This window comes from Narcine bancroftii, chromosome 8 (assembly GCF_036971445.1).
Source record: "Narcine bancroftii isolate sNarBan1 chromosome 8, sNarBan1.hap1, whole genome shotgun sequence".
In the NCBI taxonomy this organism is placed as follows: Eukaryota; Metazoa; Chordata; class Chondrichthyes; order Torpediniformes; family Narcinidae; genus Narcine; species Narcine bancroftii.
In genome coordinates, this window is record NC_091476.1 from 91,303,731 (window position 1) to 91,327,379 (window position 23,649).

At 43.8% G+C, this 23,649-nt stretch overlaps 1 protein-coding gene across 4 annotated transcripts in view; it reads left to right on the forward strand.

Annotated features, from left to right (window-relative positions):
* pknox2 (pbx/knotted 1 homeobox 2) overlaps positions 1–23,649 on the forward strand; it is a 542,571-nt gene that overhangs the window by 179,483 nt on the left and 339,439 nt on the right. Inside the window, exon 3 of one of the 4 annotated variants that reach the window (XM_069894489.1) lies at positions 9,837–9,939. The exons of the other annotated variants lie outside the window; for them this stretch is intronic. The gene's annotated coding sequence lies outside the window, so the exon portion shown is untranslated. The remainder of the gene's footprint in view (positions 1–9,836; positions 9,940–23,649) is intronic. 4 annotated transcript variants of the gene reach the window in all.

The window sequence follows — 23,649 nt, forward strand, 5'->3', positions numbered from 1 at the left end:
AAGTATGCACTTGTCCGTGAGAGACTGTTAAATTCAAGCAAATCCTTTGAGTAGTGTAGAGGATGCAGGAAATCACTTAAGAGGAAAATAAGGAAGGGATCTGAGATGGCTCTGGCAGATAAGGTGATTAATAGAATCTCTTGGGATTTTCCTTCAGTATATTAACGGCAAAAGATTAACTCAGGAAAGAATAGGGCCTCTTAAAGATCAGCAAGGTCATCTATATGTGGAGCCACTGAGATGGGTGAGGTCCTAAATGAGTATTTCTCATCTGTACTCACTGTGAAGAAAGATATGGGGACTAGGGAACTCGAGGAAATAAACAGTGATTAAGAGAGCCCACCTGATAGAAGAGGGGGCGCTGCAGGTCTTAAAACGCATAAAAGTGGATAAACCTACAGGACCTGATTAACAGTATCTTCGGACATTGTGGGAAGGCAGGGAAACAATTGTGGGCACCCTGGCAGAGATCATTCTATCATCTTTAAATATGGGTGAGGTGGCTAATGTTGTGCCTTTCTTTATAAAAGCCTGTAAAAATAAGCCAGGAAACTACAGGCCGAGGAACTTAATGCCAGTTGTGGGTAGGTTATTGGAGGGGACTCTGAGAGACAGGATCCACTTGTATTTGCAAAGGCAAGGACTGATTCGGGATAGGTTTTATGTAGAGGAAATTGTATCTCCTCCTTTTGAAGAGATAACCAAGTTGATTGATGAGTGAAGAAAAGTTGAAATTGTATGGATTTTAGCGAAGCCTTTGACAAGTCCTGCAATGGAGACAGATCAGATTGCTTGGGAATCAAGGCTAGCTGGCCATTTGGATGCAGCATTAGCATGAAGGTAGCAGACAGATGTAGTGGAGGGTTGTTATTCAGATTGGGGCATGAGATCAGTGGTGTGCTGCAGGGATTAGTGTGCAGGCCACTTGGTCGTGTATGTAAATAAGTTGGATGATAATGTGTTAACGTGGTTAGTAAGTTTGTGGATGACACTAAGATCAGTGCTGCAGTGGACAGTGAAAAAGGTATCTGAAATTACACCTGGATCTCTATAATATGTTCCACGGGATGAGAGATGGCATTTAACTCAGACATGTGTGAAGTGTTGGACTTTGGATGGTTAAATCTGGGCAGAACATGCACCACAAATGGTAACTCTGGGTGGGGAATGTAATAGAACAAAGATGAATGGGGATCAGATACATAGTTCTGTGGAAGTGGTGAAGCAAGTAGACGTTGTGGTGAAGAAGGTATTTGGTATGCTTGTTTCATTGGTTCCTATTGAGTACAAGAACAGGGAAGCTGCTGTGATGGCAGCATTACCACTGGTGCAGACCCTGGTCTAACTACTTGGTTCTGATGCCCACGTCTCTGTAAAGGCTTTAAATAGCCTGTTAAATGGACCAATGATGTTTTCTTTAAAATCCTGCAACCATGGAGATCTGTGGCCATGATGGCGGCACCTGTGCTGGTCAGCATACCATGAGGGGTTGCAGACTCTTGAGGGTAGCAGAGGGCCAGCAGCTTACCAGAAACAGGGAGAACAGAGAAGGATAAGCATGGTAAATAGCCCTCTAGGGAAGATGACCATAACAGCAGACCATCAAGTGGCTCAGCGGTTAAAGAACCCACACAGGCTGTGGGCTGCTGGAATTTGGTGCATGGGAACCAGGTAACAGAACCAGGATTCAAGAGGGTGCTGAGGCCAAGAAGGGCTCCCTTCGGGCTTTGGGCGCTGAAGGCTTCCTGATCGTATCGGACGTGTGGATCTAGTGCTCGGGATTCCAAAAAAAAAGCTTTTAACAGGAGTCTGTGTGGCTTCAGCGCTGGAAGTGAATCCACTCATTGTCTCTGAAGGGACTTTCTTTTGCTTCTCTTTCTCCCATTGTGTTAGATGTCGGGAAATGCTCGTGCTGATCCTTTGTTGCCTTATGGAAGACATAAATTGAAGTTTATCATGTATATTGCTTTTTTATGTATTATTACGTGACAATATAAAGGAACCTTGAACCTTGAGCTAAAGGAAAAGTATTGTGTAGGAGTAATTCAGGAGGATGTTGCTGGGATTGGCAGGCTTGAATTATAAGGAGGCTGGATAGGGTTGTCTCCATGGATCATGGGAAACTCAAGTAGGATTTCAGATGAAGGGACATGGGTAAGTTTAAAAAAAAAGCCATGGATTAAGGCGAGAGGAGAAAGATTTAAAAGGGGCCTGAATGGAGCCTTCTTCACACAGGTGGACGGGTGCATGGAAAAGCTGTCAGTGTACGTCGTATAAGCAGGGATAATTGGAATCTTCAAAAGTCCTTTAGATAATGGAGAGATAAGTATTGGAAGGATGTGGTCCAAATGCAGGCAAATGAGATGAGCTCAGTCAGCCTTTGGGCCTCTTTCTGTTCTGTGGAAGTCTACAACACCATAACATCTTCAAATAATTTTGGATGCACTTTGCCTTGAGCTGTGTGTGTGTATTGTATGTTCGGGCTCAGTCTTGAATTCTTGGTGGGACTGGATTTGTCACTCTTGTCTCTGCTTATGGTCCTTAATTTCAGAAACACTGGGTACTGATTTACTGGTCTTAATTCACCCAATGTTTGGTTTGGGAAAAAAAATCCAAATGATAATAGGAATCTAAACCAAAAATAATGGAAGGTGCGCACTGTTAACGGCTGAAAACAGAAAAAGCATGTTCTTCGTTTTTTTTATGCCCACTCAAAGAAGAGGGAGGTGAAACTGGGAGAATTTGAACCTTATTGCTGTTGCTTTTGGAGCCCCAGCGTCTTTCCTCAAGAGGTTGCGACTTCCATGCTGGTTATTGCCGGGCTCCTTTGCTGATCACTGTGTGAAGTTTTGACACGAGTTTTCAAGGGCAAGATGAGGGGAAACACACGTTTTGTGTCCCCAGACTGCTCTCGGCTGACATTTCCTTTTAACACGCGGTAACCATCACCGGAAGGAACATGACAAGAAACAAAATTCGTGCTCAGCAAGGATCACACGGTAACTGATGTCCAAATCCTGCAGCGTTCTGCCAATCTTATCTGAAATTAAAAACAAAAATTTGTAGGAAATACTCAGGCCTTTGTAACACAATATTGGTTGCAAACAATAAATGCTTTCACACTTTAAAGATTGTGTTTTGTGTCTTGCAGCATTCTGAGCCGCAGCTGTTCACAGAGAGTTACAGAGGAACTCTTAAATGAACGTCGTCTGTGTCCTGTATTGTGGGTTTAGTCAGATATGAAGAACACACTGACAGCAAATACTTTAACGCTGGGGAGTCTCTGTGGCAAAGCGATAAAGGTTAACACTTTGGATCAAATGCTTTTAGTTTAAACTGGTGGAAAAATAGCTGCACAACTGGTTTAAAGCAAGTGAAAAGTCAGGAAAAACAGATGAGAACTGTGAGAGTGAATGCCGAAAGGAATAATTGTGCAAGGCCGTAGGGCAAGAAAAGTACGACGGGCTTGGTGGAGGTGTCGATGGGATTAGCTGAATCAGAGAAAGCTTCTGCTGCTTAAAACTATGGGGCCCGTGGATATGATCTTCAATAGCAGCTTCTCTTGTGCTGGTGTCAGGAGACATTTTGCATGGACAGATGTAACTTTGTAACTCGCGTCACTTTCAAAACACAGCACTTCCAGCAATGTGGTATTTTCATGATATTGCGCTGATTAAAATGGTGAATGACTTTTTTTGATAACATGGTGTTTTGAGTTCTTTTTGGTCATTTTCTAATGATTTACTTTGTTGAAGTGTTGTCTCAAAGCTACTGGATCTGTCCGCCAGCAATTCTCCATGTTGCATCAGCTAGACCAGTGGTTCCCAACCTTTTTCTTTCCACTCACGTACCACTTTAAGCGATCCCTATGCCATCAGTGCTCCGTGATTAGTAAAGGATTGCTTTAGGTGGGATGTGAGTGGGAAGGGAAGGTTGAGAATCACTGCTCTCGACCCAATTGTTACTGAAATACTTTGCTGGAGAAAAATTGGCATTGGCCCATTTCCTTTGGAGTTCTGAAACCGTGCGCATGACGAGTCAATGAGGTAGGATTAAAACAGTGGTTTTCAAACTTTCTCTTTCCACCCACATATCACTTTAATCAATCCCTTACTAATCACAGAGCACTTACGGCATACAGATTACTTAAAGTGGGATGTGGAAAGAAAACGTTTGAAAACTATTGGCTTAGGAGAGTAAAGGGCAAATTATATTTACCCAGACAAGGGCTCCATTTCACGAAATTACAAAATGGAGCAGTTGGTGTTATAATCTTAACTATTAACAGCACCAAATGGCCTGAATATGCCTGGGATTGTCCAAGCAGGCACAGGACTGCTCAGTACTTGGAGGGGAGACTGCCTAGGAACACCAGGTGCTGTAGCTTTCTGTGAAAGACGCTGGACAGGGTGGTAACTCTGTCTGCCTTATGGTAGACAAAAGTTAAAGAATTTCATGCATGTTACATTCTAAATGCAGTATCATGTGACAATAATTGAACCTTTACCTATCAAATGTAAGCAAGATTATATCATCCAACCCTTCGAGCCTGCTCTAACGTTCGATAAATTTTAAGTGTCGTCCGTTCGATCCTTGTCGATCCTTGTCCACCAGCTCACTTGTTGCACAAATACCCTATCAGTCTTCACCTTGAATAGACATGAAGAGGTAAATTAAAACTTGTATTTTTGCAAAATAATGTTGTCATTTAATTTTGAAGTGGCCAGCTCCTGAGACTACCTTCTAGTTCTAGATTTTACAGCTGGGAGAATGTCAAACTTGCATTTTGTGAGATGATCTCGTATTTTAAACTTCCATTTAGTACAAGCCACATGTCGTCCCTGCTCACAGGCAGTTCCTTCATTCCAGCAATCATTCTAGTAAATCTACACTGTGCTGGTTCCATACAGGTATGATCTTCTTTTGCTCTGAAGATCTGATCTGCAGTCAGCAGAGCCCTGTATAATCTCAATTGGACAAGCTTCCAACACCATATAAACCAATGAATTGCTTATCTTCATAATTGCTTGTTGTACATGTATGTATACTTGGTGCTTCATGGACAAGCAAACCAAAAACCTTTTATGTGTTAATAGTCTTGAAGACGCATCTACTGTCAAACTTCTTTCAAGCACAGAATGTTTCTTTAATCATTTCAAGTCACTTATTTCCTGTGGCTGTGTTTGTCTGACTTCTGCAGACAGGCACTGGCAGATCGTGAACAGTAGGACCGTTCCACTCTTTCTAGCTTGTGGTACTTAAGCCAACTCTGTGACCGTCCCTCGAGTGTAGATCAACCATGTCTGCAGAGTCAAAGGGTGAAACGCAGGGACTTCTCACTCTGGCAATAATGAAACACTGATGCGTGACCATGATCTTTTCGTTGGGAGTTACCGGATGCTTTCAAAAGATCGATGGTCTGATTACAGCTTTGTAGACAGTGTCTTCAGAAACATCTGCTCACTGTCTGTCAGTGGCATTGGTTCCTGAAGTGTTGTTCGGACTCTTGAGAGTTTATGGTGAAGAGATTTGAAACTCATATGACCATGAGAAGCCTGGGGACATTGATTTAATATGACTCATTGCCTTGATATTTGAGTGTGGTCTCTTGGGGATCCCTATTATAATTTGACTGGATTTGTTGGTTTTTTTTTGAGACTTTGAAGGCTTGGGCTTAAACTCATTTAGGAAAATAACAATATCCTGGGGTACAGCTGGCCCCAAACATTTGCTTTACGACGTGTGGTGATGAGGATTCACAGAAGTGCAATGAACTGGATGCAGAAACAGACTAGTTTATGGCTTCTGTTCCCTTTCCTCTCATCTCATGGCCCTGGCGTGTTGCTTGAATGCTGTTTAGACAGTGTTTCTTCATGATTTTGTTCATTGGTGGGAATATATGGGTTTGGACTTGCACAGCTAAAAGATGGCTTACATTTTAGCACTTTTGCATGGGTACCGCTTAAAGTTTATGTGGGGTGTCCATGATTACCTTTGCATGTGCACTTTCTGTGAGAAATTGTACATGCTTTGGTTTTTTACCTGTGTGGCATGCACTAGGTTGTGTTTTAGTGTGCCTTGGGGGCGTATTTGGTGGACTAAGTATTATATGCTGGGTGAGTTTTTTGTGTGGTGTTTGCGAGCATGTGCAGAATTAGGCTTTGCATTTGGCCATGTACTGTCTGAGGCTTTTGAGAACCGCTCAGCTTTAAGGTCATAGAGTCTCTAATTTAATTTGACATTTACATCAGAAATGTTTTGAATGCTGTTGTTCAAAACAAAATGAATTCTGAACCTCTAGACAGATCCAGTTTATCTCAATTTCCACTGCATCTTGTTCTTGAGGTGAGGTTTTCCACTCCAGGATATCTGCAATGCCCCTTTTCAAGAGATGTGTCTTCCTTGCATTGTGGTAAATGAAGCCCACGCCTGCATTTCCTCCATTTCTTGCATTTCTGCTGTCACCTCCACCTTCCTCTGCGTCAGAACAGAGATGGTCCCTTGCTCCTTGCTTTTCATCCTACTCGCCTTCACATGCCGCAAATCATTCTTTGATATTACTGCCAATTAAGCCGTGATCCTGCCACCAGTCACATCTTCTCCTCTCCATTGCTCTTTTTACATTGAAAAGCCGCATTATTGCAGCATGCTCGACCTGTCTCTGGAAGCCGGCTTGCTTGTTCACACAGAACAGAAAAGAGCTGGATCAATGAGTCCTTTTACACAACAAGCTGGCTTCCCAAAGCAAAAGAGGCGAGACGTGTCGTATAGCCCCACTCCTCCTCTGACAGTACCTACCTTGGCGGATAAAACCCGGGTAAGTTCAGGACCCCCCGCTCCCCCCCCCCCCCCCAATCTGCCTTCGATGTGTTCACACAGCTAGGTGAAGCACTCGAAAGGCAGATAATACCCGTCTTTAATCGCCTGTGTAAAAGGGGAATTCTGTTTTCTGCAGGGGCAATTCTCTTTGTAATTCTCTAATTTGATCGTCCCTTCCCCCAACTGTCCGCTTTCCATCCCCAGATATGCAACATCTGTCCCTTCACTTCATCCCTCTTCCCCATTCAGGGACTTAAACATTCATTCCGGACAGGTCAGAGATTCACATGGATCCTGCAATCTGTGCACTCGATGCGACCTTTTCTACGTTGGCAGTTGGCCTAGATCCTCTTCAGTTACTCCACCTATCACCTCCCAGCCTCTGCGCTGTCTCTGCCCTTCCTTCCCACACCTGGCTCATCTGACAACCACCCCATCTCACCTGGATTCACCTGGCTGGCCACTCCTCTCTCACTGCTGGCCACCTCCCCTTTTCTCTCTTAGTTCTCATGCAGATTTTCAAGACAAAGATTCAGCCGTGTCTTTTTGACTTATTGAGTTTCAGGGTTCCAGCATTTGCAGTTCTTCTAAATTTAAATTTCAGCCCACAGGTCCGTGTAGCCCAATTTACACCCAGTTATCCTAAATCCCCTCTACCTGTCGAATGGTGGGAGGAAACTGGAGCCCCTGGGGAAAACCCACGCAGATACGGGGAGAACGTGCAAACTCCTTGCAGACAGCGTGGGATACGAACCCCCGTCCCGATCGCTGGTGCCATAAAGGCGTTGCACTAACCACTACGCCAACTGCACCATTTCCTTCAGGCAGTTCTCCATTTTGGCACAGATTGATTCCTACATGCACTTTTACTTCTTGGAAGTATCCCTTGATGGGGTTTAAGCTGATTGTTTGTGTGAGTAGTCGTTCACAGCTGTGGCCCTGAAAACTTAAGTTGCAAGGCCTCTTTTCTGAGCTAACACCTGCAAAATTCTTGCTGGAATTAATGCTGTGTTTTGACTACAAATTTGGCAATAGGATTCTGTTAGATTGGACTCCATGCCTTGTGTTAACATTTCTGATGGAAGTTCCATATCTGATGGCTTAGGGGACAGTGCAGAATCCTTCACAGTATAGTGTTGTTTCACACAGAGCAAGATCAGCCAAGATGCAGTTGTTGGATGCTGATTCCGCAGTCCGATAGTCTCTGTGTCTGAGCTGGAGAGAGAAAAGTTCAGTGACCAAACTGTGGCTACTTGCTGGTGCATGAGAAGTTGAGTGAGCTGGGTGAAGTACGAGCCTCTCTCTTTCCTTTTCCCTGTCCAAATACTTATCTATGAACATAGTTCTAATATCTCAGTTCCATGAACAATTAATCCTTCTCACAGGCATAGAGAAATGCAATACCAGGTTTACTCCAGCCACTAATCCTAAATAACCCCATTAAAAAAAATGTAGACACCCAGCTCAGTAACACAAGCCCGTTTCACCCAGGTCCACCAATTAACCTGCAATCCCCGTGCGTTTTTGAAGGGTGGGAGGAAATTGGAGCACTTGGAGGAAACCCAGGTAGATGCAGAGAGAACGTACCAACTCCTTACAGACAGCACTGGATTCGAACCCAGGTCGCCTACACTGTAATAGAGTTGTGCCAGCCATAACACTAACTGTGACATTCTTTCTGCAATCTCATCAAATCCCCACCAGATTCGGCCACTTGCTGCACACACCAGGAGCAATTTTACCGTTTAACCTGCTAAGCACGTGTTTATTGGGAAGGAAAATGAGCAGCCCCCTCCCACTCCCACCTCCAGGGCAAACCTCGAAGGGACAGGGAAAGCATACAAACCAGCAAGGCAGAACCCAAGGTCAGGAGTGAACCTTGTGTCTAGCATGCTGAGAAGAGGCTACACTAACTGTAGCGCTGTGCCTTCTGGAGAAAAGATTAAATTAAATCAAGGCAACTGCAAACCTTGATTATGGTGACCATTTGTAGATATCCTACTATACCGTACTAATCTGACGACCATTGGCCATGGAATGGGAAAGATGGTGACTTTTCTGCATCAGTACCACTTTGACAGTGGAAAGTCTTCTAGACACTGTTATTTTCTAAAACACACAGTAAATGGTCTCGTAGCATTATTTATTTCCCCTGCTGAAAAGACAGGAGGTGGAATTGGAAGCCATTAGGCCATTTCATGCCAGGTCTCTGCCTGGAGGCCGGCTACAAGAGCAGCGGGAAAACATAAAACTTACCTTTCATAGAGCAGTCCTAAGCGGCCGCTCATAACGCCCTCTGGAGCCGATGGAGGTGGGGCGACTGGTGCCACAGCGCTGCCTGCCAACGTGGACATCATTCATGCGCGCCGATCGTGGCAGATGCTTGTGATGTTTTCAGCCGATCTTAGTATCCAGACAGAGATCCAACACCCCCTCAAGTGCACACTATCGACGTTTTAAGAATCCCGCTCCTGCGTCTCAGGCTGACGACTTCACTGTGATGTCATCAGCTCGCCTCTAACCAGCCGCCATAGCGGCTGTAGATTGAAGCCAGGCGGCAGAGCGCTGAACTCCGCTAATTATCCTTCCCTGAGAAGGGTTGCACTTGGCGCCTCGGAGCCGCCCGCAGCGCATTCAGAAAGGCAAGTCTCTAGACGCAAAGGCGGAGAATCTCAATAGCAGATTTTCCTTGCTTAAAAAGGTCTATTGTCTTCTTTGAGTCGTAGAAATCTATGGATGGGCAGACTATTTAATCTACCTTGACCATCAAGGAAGATGAAGGAACAAGAAGTGAATAACTCTAACTGTAGCCGCACGTGCTGGAAATAGAAAATAAAATGCTGGGAACCACTCAGCTGGTCATATGGCATTTGTAGAGTTAGCAAGAAAGAAAGACAAAGTTGTCTGGGATCCTTGTAAGAGCAAATCTGTCAGAATCTGGGACCTGAAATGTCAACTATTTCTCTTCACTGTAATCTGCTGAGTGATTTTCACATTTTTTTTTCTTGCTGTTGCAGTGTGCTTGCTATTGTCCATTTGCATTTGCTGGATTATTCAAAGCTAAATATAGCCATCTAAGAAGAGAAGAAAAAGGCCAACGTGCAAGGATTGCAGGAGGCAGTGAGTCCCACGATTTCACTGTTATGTGGGAGTAGTGCATGGTTTGACATTTGAGATTCTGCTATTGACGTGTGGTGGGGATGGAACTGGAGGGGTTTTCTGTGTTGGGATTATAGAGAACTGGTCACATTTAAATTTACTTGCCTTGCTCTAAATCACAATTGATACAGCTTGTCACTTAATTGAATCTTGAATGAAAATTACTATTTTAGTAATTGTAGTTGTTAAAAATTTTCTAGATTGATAAATTGATCGACTGGCCAGGCTAGAATCCTGGAATTCCGTCCTTAAACCTCTGATCTCTTTCTTGTCATTTAAATGCCCCTCTTTGATTAAGTTATTTTAGTCTCTAATCTTTTTTGTCTCCGTGTCAACTGTCTGATAATGTTTCTGTATAGCATCTAGAATTTTTATTTTAATATTTCAAAATATACTTCATTCATGATAAAAGAAAATATACAGTTTAGGACTTTTCACATTCATGGTATTATATATGAGTACCTGTATACACAAAAAGGGTAGTGTAAAGATTTTAAAAAATTCATAGTATCAAATTCGTATCTTCATTTCTACTGCTTGGGATTTTTTAAAATTCATTTGAACAGCCCATATAAGTGTATGTTTTTTGGCCTGCCCCTCTTTCTCCCACCCTCATTTCCACCTTCCCTCATAGAAGCAGAGAGCATTACAGGCCTTTCTAGTCTGCGCCAAACTACTGACCTGCACCCAGTCCATAGCCATCCATACCCCTCCCGTCTGTGTACCTGCCCAAATTTTTCTTTAAAATTAAAATTGAGCCACCACTCTGGCTGGCAACTCATTTCCCACCACTCCCACTATTTTCTCTGTGAAGATGTTTCCCCCCAATAGTTTCCTTAAACTTTCCCCTTTTTGCCCTTAACTCATGTCCATTTGTTTGTAGCTCACCTAACCTAACCGTGCATCTTGGCGCCTCACAGTTTGGCGGGCAGCAACCTCCTTTGAAGAAGACCGCAGAGCCCACCTCACTGACAAAAGGCAAAGGAGGAAAAACCCAACACCCAACCCCAACCAACCAATTTTCCCTTGCAACCGCTGCAATCGTGTCTGCCTGTCCCGCATCGGACTTGTCAGCCACAAACGAGCCTGCAGCTGACGTGGACTTTTTACCCCCTCCATAAATCTTCGTCCGCGAAGCCAAGCCAAAGACCTAACCTCAGTGGAAAAAGCCTACTTGTATTTACTCTGTCTTCGTTTAGTTATTTAAAACAACTCGTGTTGACGAAAGTACTGAACAGATCATAAATTGCATCTTAACTTATGCAGCTAAAATGCAGTATTAAATGGGTCCCCGAGGTTCAGAATTGTACATACAACATGGTAACAATCAACAATCACCTCCAAACACTTATGAATAAAAGTACGACTTCAGCCTGGATTTAAAAGAGTTAAAGGAAGGGACTGATTTGATGGAGGGAGAAATATTGATCCCCAGTTTGGTGGCTGCTATTGCAAGGGTGCGATCTCCCCTGAGATTGTGATTTGAGTGCAGAACAGCCAAGCGCCCTAAATTGGCCAATCTGAGGAGTATTGAAGTAGAGTAGGGCATGAGTAGATTGGTGATGTAGGAGGGGACTAGCCCAATAATGGCTTTGTAAACAAACTGGAGAACTTCAAAATCTATCCTGAGCCGTACTGGCAGCCAGTGAAGGGAGGTGAGAAAAGGGGTGATAGGGTCCTTCTTCTTGGCTCCAGTCAGGAGCCTTGCTGCAGCATTCTGAACCATCTGTAGACGGGATAATGACGACTGACTAATTCCCGCATAAAGAGAGTTAGTGTAGTCTAAACGGGAGAAAATGAGAGGATGGATAACTTTCTCGAGGTCTTTCAGTGCCAAGAATGATTTGATTTTGGCCACAGTGCGGAGCTGGAAAAAGCTAGCTTTTACTACTGCATTGACTGGTTTGTCAAAGTTGGTGAAATCCAATATCACACCAAGGGAGTTGACGTGTCGTTTAATGAGGGTGGATAAGTTACCAAGAGTATTGGAGAAATCTTTGAAGAAGTTGGGGGGGAGGCGGGGGCAATTAAGATGATCTCAGATTAGTTTTGAGCCATCCAGCACATTGTCCTCCAGACAGTCGATGAGGCTGGTTATCTTTGCTTTATCGTTGGGCTTCAGGAGGAGATAGAGCTGAGTATCATCAGCTTAACAGTGGAACAGCGTAATAGTCTATACCCATCAGAATTTTATTTCCCTCTATCAAATCTTCCCTCATTCTTCTACCCTCCAGGGAACAAAGTCCTTTCTCATATAACTCATTTCTTCAAATGTCTCAGCACTCTTTCAATCTTATTCATACCTTCATGGAAAGGAACTTCAAGGGAGGTAACAGATCTCCTGCATCTCATCCAATTGCCTGATCTTTACACGTGAGCTCTGACCTGCCTCCCTGAGTACAGTCTACTTGTTGGAACACAATTATCATCTACCTTTGGGAACAGGCTAGGGTTCAAATGGCTCGACATGAGAATGGAAATCCGGAGGGCATTAAGGCGAGACGTGATAGGAATATGGAGAGAATTAAATGTGGGATTAGTGTAGCGTTATGATTTCAGTACCATGTGTTTGCTGAGTAGGTAATGTAATGTGGATATTATTTGAGCCAAGGGTGGGTTTTGTTTTCAAGCATTGCAAGATTCCAAAAATGACTGCACATCAAAGATGCCTTTTTTAGCTGCAACCTTCTGGGGTCAGGAGTGTGTGCTGTGTGAATTCGAGGGCTTTTCTTTAATTATCTGGTTACATAGTTACCGTGGTGATGAGCAGAGAACGCAGCATTGAGGTTAATGATCCCTCTGTTGGACAGTCCCAGTGATGTTGAAGGCATGTAGTGGTGAGAGTGTGGAGCGAGCTATCAGCTGAAGTGGTGAATGTGGGCTCAAATTTCAGAAAAAAAAATTGGATAGATGCATGGATGGGAGGTGCTTGGAGGGCAATGGTCTGGCTGCAGGTCAATGGGGCGACATGGACTAGATGGGCCGCAGGGTCCATTTCTGTGCCTCAGTGCTCTATGTTTCTAACGCACTTCCTTGGCGTCGAAGGTGATGGATGAGTGTCTCGCACAGAGGTCTCCATAGGTGAGGCAGGAAGAGCTCGGCGAGGCAGGCGGGAGGGTTGTTTGGGAGGCGGTGTCTCCTTCAGTACTTGCACTGAGTTTCTGCGTGCTCTGGATGTTTGGATACGAATTTGTCAATGAAATTCCAAATGCTGCTCATACACTTTGTGTGGTCAGGGGACAGAGATTCCCAAAAGGTGGAGAAGTAAATCATAGAATTCTGTGGACACCGTGGTTGAAGTAAAAACACAAGGTGCTGGAGAAGCTCTCAGTGTCTTTTATGCAGCAAAATCAAAGATACATGACAGATGTTTCGGGCTTGAACCCTTCATCAAAGTATGAGAAAATGGCGGCAAGCATCCTAACAAAAGAGTGGGGGGGAGGGGGGAGGCAAGGGAAGGAGATGATAGGTGGAGAAAGGAGGGAGGGGACAGCAGCATTGAGGGAGGGTGGGGTGGGTGAACGAACTTGAAGTCAAGGAAAGGGGGAGAGAAAAGAAAAGGCAAGCAGATTTAATGGGAAGCAGTAAAGTCAATTGGCTGAACGTGTTCCTGTTTGTCCTGTGAGTTATCACCTTGGCAATGAGAAACCTGTGGGACATGAGGCATGACAGTGGGCAAGATTGGGAGAGTTGTTGTGGGGAACCATCAGTCTTGCTCGACTTAGACGCTGTAGAATTTGTGGTCGAACAAGGCCATGTACATGGTTGTTGCTGCTCACTGGTTTCTTTTGGAGTTGCATGCAGAAGATTATGTTCATTGACGGATGAAATCTTCACCGCTCTTCATCGTACAGCCTTTCAAATTTAATGTCATGACATCACATACAACCCTGAGATTCTTTTTTCCTGCGGGTGAGACAGAATTACCATTTACTGGTAGTGCAACAAAACAAAACTGTACTCAACATATACATGTCAACAAATAAATAAATGTAAACAAACTGTGCAACACAGAGAGAACAAAAAATCAATGAAGTGCAAAAGCAAGAGTCCTTAAATGAGTCCCTGTTCAACCATTTGCAAAGCAAAAGTGAGCAGTGGGATAAACTTGGTTGTTCACAAGGAATCTGTGGAGGCCAAGGGATGTTTGAAGTTTTGAGTCAAGACCGACAGGCAATGATGGAATGCTGGAAACTCCTCTGTGGTGGCCATAATCAGATTCATTATCTCTGAGATGGAAAATGAGATTGTGATCGCATTGCCAAATTTTAGAGCAGGGATACTCTCTGGTCCTGAAGGCTTGTTGTCCAGATAGCAAGTCAGGGGTGATGGTGAGACTGGACCAAGGCAGTTTTCTGGAGAACAGAGTTTGGACTTCAAGTGTCAAGGACAGAGCTATACCAGAGGGATTTTCATGATGTTCCTTTCAATGAGTGATGAAATGCCTTGCTTAGTTAATCTACAGATTCTCAATGATGTACTTCACAGGGCTACAGAATCCATGTACATCATGACTCTCACCAAGTTGCTGGATGTCTGTTCTTTTGAACAGCTAACTGCCCTTTGGATTATGGGCCTTCTGTCAGACCTCACAATCAGGTGCCTTTGGTAAGGTTTCTCTTCCTTTCAGGTGTGGTGGAGCTTCCAATTCTAGCACACGTTGCACTCGTGCTTAGTTCGCTATTCATTCATCAAAGCAATCTTGTGGCCTGCAGGGAATCTAAGAATCTCATCACAGGTGCTAATTGTGCTGGACTTAAGGGCAGAAATTGCTGGACACTTCATAGCTCCTGTAGTTTGGATGTTGTCACGTTATCTGTGAGCTGCTATCTGAGATGTGCAATTTTTTTCCCCAGGATTCTTTAAACTCTCACAATTATTTTTGTGCAGTCATTTAAATAATCAGATCATATCATTTCTTTATTCATGAACAAATGACAAGACACAAAGTGCTGAGTAAGGATCATATTATTAACCAACAGGTGACATGGCACATGATGCACATCATCCTGGAACTGTTCATTGGATTCCAGGGTAATCACGCTAGTAAGTACCATGGCTTGTGTGTAGATGAGCTATTCCAGAAAGATTCTAGATTGGACATCCTGGTCTCAGTTAACATAATTTTAATTGGCTGGAAGAGTATTTGTGAGTTGAAAGATGCATGAGTTTCAAGTGAGGATGGGATGGGACTTTCCTGCAATACTTGTCTTCTTCTTGCATGGCCATAGGCCAAGATGCCATAGCTCATATGACAGGGAAATAATAAACAGACAAAGATTATAACATAATTACACCAAGATTTTTACTGGGTGTAAAATAATCAAAATGTTGAACCCTTTTATTTACAATTAATGATGGGACTGGTGTTTGAATAATTTGGGTCCTGCTGTCTATTTGTGCTAAACTAATTAAGGGTTAGAAGTGTTACCAAGAGCTGTGTGTGTTAGTGTAGCTTTGACCTGCTGCCGTGTCTACCATTATCAATCAAGGGAGTTACCACATTAGTTTCACATTCCCTCTTTTGCAGTAAGCCCTTTTTTTTTATGGCTGTCTCTAATTGTTCATTTCTCTCCCACTGGGTGTGTGGAATGGGAGCTAAATGCCAGGCTGTATATATTTTGAATCTTGTTATTTAAAAAAAAAACACCTTGGATTTAGCATTTCAGTTTCCAGCCCCCTGAAGATTAAATCTATCAATTTGGATTTGATCCCCATTGAATAGTTCATAAGAACAAGCTTAGTTGAGGTACGTCCAGCTCCTAGTAAGCTTATTCTTTAGTTGGATTGATGGGAAACAGGCTTATTCTTGATCAAACTTGCTTTTATTGATGGTGTGTAAAATGCTGATTTACGGCATGTGGAATACCAGTCAGCTGTGGGACCATGCCACTTTCTAACACTCCTCACATTAGTGTTTGCAAGGACGCAGAGTTCTAGGTGGAGATGACTGAGATTGAACGCATCCTGGTCGTCCAGTCGAGGTTGGTGCGTTTGACCCAGTTTTACAATGGGATTGTGTTTCCAAAAAGATCCACAGATGAGGATTAGAACATTGGGTGATGATGCCATGCCAAGGTTGCTGAATTTGAGAAGGATTAATTCATGTAAAAGCCTAAAAAGTGCTGGAGAAACTCAGCAGGTCCTGCAGTGTCCAGAGGAGGCAGAGATATGCAACTAACGTTTCTGGCTTGAGCCCTTCATCAAGATGTGTGCATTTATTACAGACTGTTTGATTCACTCCATTTGGCTGACTTGACTAAGGGCTTAGGCCTGAAATGTTGGTGATATATCTTTGCCTCCTCTGGACACTGTGGGGCCTACTAAGTTTCTCCAGCACTTTTCTGTATTTACCACATTCAGTGTGTCTGTAGACTTTCTTGTTTCACAAAGATTGATCCATGTTTGTTGATAGAACACTTTGTAAGGTTGAAAAGGCCATAAACAATGGTTGTTGCTTGGGTGTTCTGTGACGAGAGTTCCCTTGATCGCCTGAATCCCATCATGAGTCCAGGAGTGCAGCGCTCTGCTGATGTTGCTTCCTGAGAGGGATTGCAGTCGGTGCCTTGTAGCCGGCTATGGCATGTTCATAGAGGTAAGTCTCCTGAGGTAAGGGCAGAGAATCTCCACCTTTACAGTTGTACTTTTTCACTGCATGAAAGACCCTACAATGCTTTCCCAAAACTGAGGGTGCTAATGGCATCCAATTGGAAAAAGGATCCTGTGTAATGGAAATGTGCTCCTTTGCAGGAAAACTGTCATGAACCTCTCTCTTCCCCATTGTCACTGCCTCCTGTTTGTTCAGAAGGGATTGCAAGGATAGAGAGAATGTCATTGTTCTCTCTTGAGGACCTTCACTCTGCCTGCTACAATAAGAAGGATGTAGCAGTGACCAACCATTTCAATTCCATGAACCATTCCCACATTGTGTCTATCTATGGCCTTGTTCACTGCCAAGCCAAGGCTACCTGCAAATTGGAGGAGCAAAACCTAATATTCTGTTTGAGCACACTCCAACCAGACAGCATTAACATTGCATTCTCCAGTTTCTGTTAACCTCTCCCCTGGGTCTTGCTCTTTCCCTATCCCTCTGCATTTTTTCTTCCAGCTCCCCATCCTGTTCTCTCTCCATTTATAGTGTTACCCCCCCCTTTCACTTCTGTTTTTTTTCCTCTTCTATCCTCCTACCCATATCCATGACCTGTTAGCTTGTGCTCTTTCCCCTGCCCCTTCCTCGCTCCTCTTCTCATCTCCCCCCCCCCACCCCCCACCTTTTGATTCAAGTGCCTGAATTAATTGTGCTAATACTTTGATGAAGGGCACAGGCCCAAAACATTGACTTCCCTTGACTTCCAAGAGATGTTGTGTGACCTGCTGAGTTTCTCCAACTCTTTTGTGTATTGAGCAGCAACCCCAGTAGATGCAGATTTTCCTGTTTAACTCTCTATTCTTGGCCCTAATTACAATGAACCCCTATTGGCATGTGTTATATCTCTGTGTTACTTGGGAGGCTTCTTAAATAACTTTGAGATTCAAGATTCAGATAAGAGAATAGACTTTACTTACTGATGCCTTCCACCATCTCAGGGAACTGTTCTCTCTCTCTCTCTCTCTCTCTCTCTCTCTCTCTCTCTCTCTCTCTCTCTCTCTCTCTCTCTCTCTCTCTCTCTCTCCCCCCTCCCTCCCTCCCTCTCCCTCCCTACCTCTCCCTCCCTCCCTCCCTCTCTCTCTCTCTCTCTCTCACTCTCACTCTCTCTCTCTCACACACACACACACTCAACCACCCCTCACAGTGGTGGACTGTGAGAAGAGTGTATTGTTGCAAAATAGTTCACACTATTTTGACTATATAACAACGTATGCTCCAGTAACTCTTTGCCAGCCACTTCATCTCCTTGCAGACCTCCCCTAGATCTCCATACTCTACTCCAAGTCTTGGCATAGGAAGAGATTTACACAAGGACAGAATACTTGGTCAAAGGATATTCAGATCCCCTTGAAATATAAAAGTAACATTCATGTCAATTTGTGAGTGTTCCTAGATAATGGCTACTTGAAATGACAGGAGCTTTTAGACAGGTGCAAGAATGTTATGGGGGAAATGATATCTGACCTGTTTGTGAATTATAAATGGTCAAGACCAGGCAATGGCTTTTCTCGGGCTAAAATCTTCAACCCATCCCATTAATGCCATGCCCCTGTGGCAGAGACTGCAGATCCCACACAAACCCTCTTGGAGCCGACAGATTTCGACTGGAGGAAACTCATCCTTACCCTGAAGAATTAGCTGAGAAGATATTTCTTGTTCTTTTTCTACTGGCACATCTTCCTATTGGCAATATCAGGGCATTATTAAATCAGCTGATCATATAGTAATTGGGAGAAGCAGTTTTAACAACGTTCCATTAAAGACAAGAACGGGAGGATGTGGACTGAGGGTGAAAGGTGAAATGTTTAAAGGGAACATTAGGAGGAACTTCTTCACACAGAGAGTGGTGAGTGCAGAACGAGTTGGCAACTGAAAGTAGTGAATGTTGGCTCGATTTTGACATCCAAGAAGGATTTGGATAGGTACTTGGATGGGAGGGGTGTGGAGGGCTATGGTCCGGTTGCAGGCCAATGGGACCAGGCAGAATGATGGTTTGGCATGGACTGTACGGGCTGAAGTACTTATTTCTACGCTGTAGTGTTCCGTGAATTCACATCATCTAAGGGATATTTTGCTTTTTGTCACTTTACTGATTTAAATATCAATGTGGCTTTGTTTGAGATATTTGAATCCCAATATGTCAAATTTAAGGGGAATACTTCCTCATTACTAGCAGAGGTAAAGGAAACCCATTCCTCATCTCCATTCTTTCTTATTTTGATATTTAGATGGTATTTTTTTTGTAAAATGTTATTTATAATCAATAATAGATAATACATGCAAAATACAATGTGATACATATTTTATCCCATAAAACTCCCCTCCCCTCATCCCTATCCCTCCACGTCCCTACTAGTCTACCCCCCAAAAAAAGAAGAAAAGAAAGATGGAGGAGAATAATTAAAACAATACATTTAAATGTGTCATGGTTGGGGACCACACCACCCACGTAATATTTTAACAGTTAATACACATCCAATCCATATAAGGGGTCCAAACTTTAACAAAAAAAAGATAGTTATTTCATAAATTATATGTTATCATTTAAATGGTATTGTTGCTCTTGTTTAGAACTCATGGAAATTTTAATCTCAAAAATTTAATCTGGAAGATTGAGTCATACAAATTTGACATCCCTCTTCAACCTCCTCCTTATATTCTCTCTGTAGAAGAAAACCAGCTTCTTGCAGCTTTTCTAAATTGTCAGATTTCTTCATTGAGGTCAGGATAATGCTTTCAATGGTTCATACTTTCCTGAGTGTAATATAAACCAGGAAGAACTATGTTTTCTCTATAACTCTTCCTTAAAGTCACCATCAAATGCTAGAACAACTGGAAAGTGGTAGCTGTGGGTCCTGTGTTGGGGGTGGAGTATTTGTGTCTTTTACTAAAATTCCGAGCCATAATTTTTCCTTTGGTCCTTTTCCATCAGGCTGACCTTTTCAAACTATAAATATCACCGTGCATGCCAGCCAAAGAGAGAATAATGTCTGTCGTCAGCAGCAAGGGGTCAAATAATTATTCAACAGTTGCAACTCAACTCCTGAACTCACTTGTCTCTGATTTCTTACCTTTAATAAAGATTTGATCTACCTTGGCTTGCTCCAACCTGCACGAGCGCAAAGATGCCCTGTCAAATAAATATGTCAGGTAATGTTTTGCTTCATGACTGATGCCCTCTAAGTGGTGACATCACCCTAGTTTCAGGCAGTAAACTGAGATAGGATTAATCTGCCTACTCACCAGGAAGTCAAAGGCAAAACTGGCTTCTTCACCCCCCCCCCCCAACTTAATGAGTGATTTTGCACTCCCTTCATTTGAAATGAAGGTGTAAATGCAGTGTTTTGTGACCTGCTGAGCATATATTATAATGAGAAAATCAATTTGATGGGCTAATACTGTATAAACCAGTGAAAGTTATGTGCTTGTCACTGGTTATTACCTTATGAATTCTCTCTGTTCCTGAATCCTAATTTCCAAGATGCTGATCTTGTGCTAAAGGTTTAATTTTGAGTAAAGCTCTGCTGCAATAAACGGCTTTAATCCTGACTACAGGAGGGCAAGTGTGACCTTTCAACTTTCCACCTCATCCTCAAGATTACCTGCCTTACGTGTTGGTTCAGGGATACCAGGAGAGCGGCCTTGGTTTCTAGTGGTGCCATGGGTGGACTTGACATCCCTCTGAAACAGTGGAGAAACCTTTGGTTTAATGATGTATCCGAAAGATTACTTCTTCAATGATGCATTGAACCTAGGCAATCATGCCTAGGTTATGAGGGTCTGGAAAGGGTCTTTTGTTTGGGGGGGGGGGTGGTTTATAGGGAAGCAAAGGACTGGATCCACTGCAATTTGCCTACGGTCACAATCTCTCCATAGCTGACGCATATGATTGGTGTTCCACTAGGCTGTGGATTACCAAGACAATACTGATTCTGAACCAGAGCTGAAACCTTGGATGAGCTATTTTTGCTATGGTTTCTGCTTATACTGTTAACATGCTTTCTATTTAAAGGTGCAAATATTAAGCAAAAGATCTTGGGTAAATGTAAACTTGGTGAGGTGGAAAGTGGGTTTCCATACTGTTTGTCTATAGAACTCTATAATAGCAATACCAGTCGGACCTACTAACACGAGGCAAGAACAGGAATATTGATGGCCTCGGAACAATGGAGGGGCATCAGATACCCAATTAATGAGGGTCCCTTTTTCTCATTATACTTTCCCACTCAATCACAGGCAACGTGACTGCCTTCCCTGCTTCCAATTTCCGAGCCCACCTCTGAAAGGCACAGGGAATGGTCAATGATATGATGAGGCTGACACGATCCCTGAGGATCACTGTGGGGTGGGATGTTTGGAGTGCAACACCTTGCTTGGGGATTGAGAAATCCCCACGTCAATTGGGACCTGGGAAATTGGGAAGGTGATAGCATTCTGGGGGATTAGGAGTTCAGGGCTGACAGCAAATAGGGAGAATTGGGGATGGGGGGGGGAGGCAGGGGTGAATGATTAGCCCATAGATTCAACAGATGCACTGCACAAAGATTTCCAAAAGTAATTTGATAAGGTGACATAGAAAATGTTTTTAAAAAACCGTGGTGAAGGATGTAACAGGAGGTTTACTCATGTGGCTCAGGTAAAGGTAGCATTACTAAACTTGCTTATGACAGTTGGAAACTAAGTTGCAAGGAAATGGAATCATGGAATCTTTGAGAGATACTCCACAGCAACAGGTCCTTCGTCTCACCATCTCTGCTGACCATCAATCACTCATTTTCACCCTAATCCTGTCCCCAAACCATTTGGTTTTCCAATACATTCACATCAACTACCCTCTAGATTCCACTGTTCATTAAGAGCCCAGGGAAATTTTACAATGGTCCATTAACTTACTAGCCTGCATATCACTGAGACGTGAAAGAAAGCTGAAATGCCCAGAAGAAAGGCACATGCTCATGGGCAGACCGTGCTAACGCCACTCAGACACCAGCGGAGCTTCGCCTCAAACCTAGGTTGTTGGAGGTATGTGGCAACTTGTGTGGTGGAAAATACAAAATTGTCCATTGACAATATAATTGAAAACTAAATGCATTGTTTCAACGGTGAGAGATTGGAGATGCAGAGAAATCTGGGAGTCCCATTACGTGATTCACATGAAGCTGGGAGATGTACATGCTCCAGATAATTTGGAGGATACGCTTCAGTTTCTAAAGCATATTGATGAGACCACATTTATGCAATATTGGTGTACTCATTTTAGTATGGATGTAAATGTGTTGGAAGCACATAGGGTTTACTCTATAATACTTGGAATGAGTGGAGATATGTTTGGTGGAAGGAGGTGATTGAAATGTGAAGGCTCTTGGCAGGATAGGTGTAGAGATTGTTTCCTTGTGGTAGAAGATCTAAAATTGGTGGTGGGTGGGGCAGTTTAAAACTAAGGGGGTGGTGAAATTTTTTTAAACTCTCTTTCACTAGAACAGTGGAAGCAGACTGAATATTTAGGAGATGAATAATTTCTAAACAAGCAAGAGATGAAAGATTTTGGGAATAACAGGAATGCAGAGTTGAGGTTACAGTTGTCAGTCACAATAATTGAATCTCCACCTTCTGACCTCTCTAACCCTCCATCCCCGCCCCCCCACCCTTTCTGAGACGGAGCTCTCGGACGGACCTCTGAAGAGGACTTATCTTCGTCCCAATCCGCCCACACATTAATGAGTTCCATGCACGCCACGATGCTGAATTCTTCTTCATTTGCTTCTGTCTCCGGGCCTACTTCCATGACTGTGACTTGCCACCCGCCACCCCCACTGAAGACCCTTTCTCCTGCTTTAAGCCTTCTTCCTCCTCCTAGACACCTCATCCTAGCCAGCTCCCCAGTCTGGATCTTTTTATTTCTGACTGTCACCAAGACATCAACCATCTCAACTTAACCACTCCCCTCTGTTTCCCATCTTTCTTCCTCTAAATGCCCTGCCTCCATTCTCTCCGCAACAATCCCAACCTCACCACCAAACTTGCAGAGAAGGGTGGCGCTGTAGTGGTCTGGTGCACTGACCTCTACCTTGCTGAGGCCAGGTGACAGCTCTCAGACACCTCCTCCTACCTACCGCTTCCACATGACCCCACCATGGCTCATCAAGCCACTGTCTCCAACCTCGTCACCTCTGGCCTCCTCCCTACAACTGCCACCAACATCATTGTCTCCCATCCCTGCACTGCTTGTTTTTACCTTCTACCCAAGATACACAAACCTAACTATCCAGGTAAACCCATTGTTTCCACTCACTCATCCGACCAAACTAGTTTAATCTTAACCTTGTCTTCATCTTTTTTCCATTGGTCCAATCCCTCCCCATGGGTCCTACCTATGCCTTCCTGTTTGGGGGCTTTGTGGAGCAATCATGCTGCGTCTACACAGGTAAGACCCTTCAACTCTTCCTCTGGTATTTTGATGACTACATCGGGGCTGTCTCATGCACCCATGGTGAGCTTGTCAACTTCGCATCCAACTTCCACCCAGATCTCAAAATCACCTGGTCCATCTCTGGCAACACTCTTCCCTTTCTCCATCTCGGGAGATGGACTTTCCACCAACATATAGTACAAACCTACTAACTCCCACAACTACCTTGACCACACCCCCTCACAGCCTCTTCCCTGCAAAGATTCTATCTTCTTCTCTCAATTTCTCCGTCTCCACTGCATCTCTTCTGAAGATGCTTTCCAGTGCAGATCTTCCGGAATGTCTGCCTTCTTCCACAAATGTGGCTTCCTCTCCACCACTGTCAACTTATCCCTCACCCACATCTTCTCCATTTCCCGCTCAGCTGCCCTGGCCCCCTCTGCCCCCAGACGCAACAAACACAGAATCCCCCCCATCCTCACCTACCATCCCACCAGCCTCCACATCCAACACATTATCCTCTGCAATTTCTGGCTTTGCAACAGGATCCCACTACCAGACACATCTCCTCCACTCTCTTCCTTGTGTAGGTACCGCTCCCTCTGTGACTTCC